Genomic DNA, 4,207 nt, shown 5'->3' on the forward strand with positions numbered 1-4,207 from the left:
TAGATTTTTGAGATTTGATAATGAAATTCACGGTTCCACGGTTAAGTGAGCACCCTGGTGAAATGTGTAACATAAGAAGGAGAAGAAATCTCAGCGAATGAAAATGATTTATTACGATTTTTAACATCTCTCTGATCGACGATTGATTGAAAATCAACATCCCTTTGCAGCATCTGGACAATATTAGACAGGCATCCGAACAACTACTCAGGGTCGAACCCGATATTAGGCGCAATCAAAGAACCACTCAACCACGAAATGGTACTGTAGACTATAGGAGTCACGTTTGATGTGAATTGCAGTCCTTTCCTAGTGAAAAGTACATCGATGTTTCCACGAATTACAAAAGAAATAACTGAAACAAATATAACGCCAGTAGCCAACAAGGATATGTTCGCTTTTATTGAGAAGAACATTGTTAACTAAACCAAGTTCGAGTAATGAGCATAGGAATATATGTAAGGGCTCTAAGCTCAATGATGCACTACAGATAGTGTGTGATTTTAATTTCTTTATTTGGTTCTTTATATAATGTTTACGTAGTCACGAAAGGGAACTATTTCGCCTATTGTGCATAAACTTTTGATCCGTTATGTTTCAGTTATTAATTTTGTGTTTCTTTTTCTTTATTTTATTTTATTCTTTTATTTATATTATTATTATTATTATTATTATTTAGAAATAAGACTTTTAGTGGAAAAATCCGTGAAGAAACATAGCTATTTCGCCTATTGTGCATAAATCTTTATTTGTGATGGTGATTCCAAAACTATTATTGGAAGAAAGCTTGCAATAGTTATTGGGACTCATCAGCTTTTCTGAAAGAATCTAGGAAATTTAACAAGTAATAAAAACATTTTTTAGTGTTATCAGAAACTATTTGTAAATGGCCTTTCTAGAAAATTCAAGCTGTTACATGCTTTTTGTAATTTTAGTAAAAATTGTATGTACATTCTTTATATATATAAAGAAAAGTGTGTGCTGTCATGTTGGAGATTATTGAAAAAGCTACTGATTTACAGCTCAGAACTAACAATTCAATTTATTAAATGTAAACCAGATATATTATAACTCAGAACAATCGGTTGCTCTTTATTGGATAAATAATCATGGAGCTTGGGGAGTTCAAGAAATATGTCGTTGGAATTTCGTAAACGATTTATTAAGACTCTGGTATGGAGCGTGGCGCTTTACGGATCAGAGAAGTGGACATTGAGAAAAGCTGAAATATCCAAGCTGGAAGCATTTGAAATGTGATGTTGGCGCAGAATGTTGCGGATATCATGGACCGAAAGGAAAAGAAATGAAGACGTACTAAAGGAAGCTAATGAAGGACGACAGATCATCAAGATAATAGGAAAAAGAAGAAACAGCATGCTTGGCCATATTATTCGGCACTCCGATTGGATCATCGTGCTAATAGAGGAAAAGGCAGAAGGAAAACCCGGAAGAGAAAGACCAAGGATAGATTATCTAAATGCTGCTACGAAGAAGAAACATTATCAAAGTATAAAATCCCAAGCGAGAGAAAAGCTTTAAAATTTACATGTTGCCCACCAACCTATGCTTGGTGAACAAGAAGAAGATCATCCCAGAAAGAATGGAAGGTTAACTGGTAAACTCGGAGTGCCTGAAATATATTTAGCAGAGGAAGCTCCAATAAGAATTCACATTTTGGTATAAAGGAAGATCGTTTGAAATCATTGTGCAACTATTTTGATCGCACACGTTTGATTAATTTGAATATTCAACTTGCATGTAAATTAGTCTCGATTAAAATTATTTTAAAGTTCAATTTTATTATTGTTTGGCCACGAAGTCGTCTTAGAGAAATATGGAAGGTATTGCCGACATGAATGTTTTGTTTATAAAGTTACGTAAGAAAAATTGGATTCCCCGTGGAGTAAAGGCTAAACGTTCCATAACTGTCAAAGAGTATTAGATGTAAGTCTTTCCTCTTCTTGTTGATGCTAGATGGGGTAAATTGTGAGAGTGATCTACATAAACAACAAAGAACTCGTGATAAATAAAAAAAAGAAGGATGTTAATTTTGGTACTTGGCAATATTGATGGTTCATGGAAAATGGAAACACTGTCATAGGGTGAAATAGCGGGAACACGGAAGGCAGTCTCAGCTTGTTTAATTTATTACAACAGGTTTATTATGGTCTTTAATTAATTCTAAGTAATGGAATATACACCATGAAAATCGAAACAAAAGAAATTCACCAAAAATATGCCAATTAATTTTAGTAAGCATATTTTTTTTAAGTTTGTCAAGCAGTGTAGAATGTAAAATTTGTCAAGATTTACGAAATATATGATTCACATCTATTCCAAGCGTAATGATTTCCATTTTTCAATTAATCTAATATTTATTTTATTACAACAAATACTTTAATTTTAAACTTTTTATTCTTTAATTAACTAATATTGATATGAAGTCTACACTATACTATATTTCTACAATCTAATTCTAATGCTTTTTGGAAATTAACCCTAGAGTACAATGATCATGAGAAAAGATGTATCCGTATTATGTACTCCAATCTACCATTCAAAGAGCGCCATAGAACACGTGGACATTCTCATGAAAGCTCTTTGCATAGCATAAGAATTTGACGATACGCACGGAATAGGAATAGAAATTTGAATAAAAGATAAATAGCTTTTAGGATGACCTACAAATACATTATATTGAAGAAGCATGTGCAGCTTCAAGCATGACGGGAAGACATAATATCATGCGAAATACCAATTGATAAGGTCAATTATTTAGAAAAGAATCATATCTAGATGCCGTTATTTTGAGAAGGTGATTTGGAAGATATGCTACATACATTGATAGTGAAATCGATGTTTGAGAAAGAGGTCATAAAGAAAAAGAATGGTGTCAAGAGAAGGTTTATCAGTTTTCAAAAAATGATGCCGATGTTACTGTCACACAGTAAAGTGTTCAATATAAATACGCACAAAACTTCTAGAGGACAGCACCTGTCTCGCGTGGTACATGAAATGCGGCAGACTTATCAGGATGATGAGCCAGTAGTGCACCAACAGATACAGGAACAAGTGGTGTTATCGTGACCTTGTTCGACGGTGAGAAGGGAATCAAAGGAAACCCTATTGTGGGTACGTTGTTGCGTTGATCTGGATTTGCTATCAATGCCCAGACGTACCTGGTACAGTGCATTAAGTATAGACTAACACCGTACATACGTGCAAATTATGAACCAGGGACATATGTGTTCTGGCCTCATCTAGCGTCCGCGCATTAACCCAAAATTGTGACTGAACATCTCAATCATAAGAAACTTAATTTGTAGCGAAACAAGGTAACCCAGCTAATGTTCCAGAAATTCGACCCATCGAAAAATTTCTGGACAGTTTTGAAGGCTGCTTTCAATGCTAAGAGATGATATACTACAAACCCGGATCAGCTCATTCCACGGATCCGTTACTGCTTGAAAAACATCGATCTATTTCTTAAACAAAACCTTGTAAGATCCACCAGACGTTGTATCGATAAAGTACGTCGTGAGGGATGAATTTTAGGAAAACGAAGTATAAATCTGCTTGTCTGTTTAAGTAAATTGAAGAAGAAATTTGCTCTCATTGTGCAATGCTTCACAAAGTGCATCTAGCACATTTCCGTTGGAATGTGTTTTCTAACTTTTAAAGGACATTATTCTGATACATTATCTTGATTGTTGTTGATCTCTGATATATTTGATGTTTTAAGCACTATGTCAACAAATAAAATATGGCCTCAGAGAATTCTATTGAATGTATGCAAAGGCAGTTAATTTTTAGTTCTATGTAGGATTGTCAGAAATCCAGTTGTGAAAAAGGAGCAAAATTGATGTTATGACGCTTAGCAAATTATTCATTTTCTCCTGACTTGTACTTAGGATTAATCATTTTTTTCTTTCTTTCTTTTTTCTACTTCGCTTGGAATCTATTTTACTTTTGTTTTCCTTTTGTTTCTCAGATTTCTGCATTACTCAATATATTTTCTATTTCTATATTATATACATGTTCTACGGTACTACTACACTACGTTTTACTTCTACACAACTATTCTACTTTAACACTACTTTCTACCTACTTCATATTTTTTATTTTTTTTTATTTTTTTTAAATTTTACATTTTTTTTGCTTTTTATATTTTTTTATTTTTTTGTTATTTTTAATTTTTTTACTGATT

The sequence above is a fragment of the Thermobia domestica genome, chromosome 13 (assembly GCF_964235325.1).
Source record: "Thermobia domestica chromosome 13, izTheDome1.hap1.1, whole genome shotgun sequence".
NCBI classification, from domain to species: Eukaryota; Metazoa; Arthropoda; class Insecta; order Zygentoma; family Lepismatidae; genus Thermobia; species Thermobia domestica.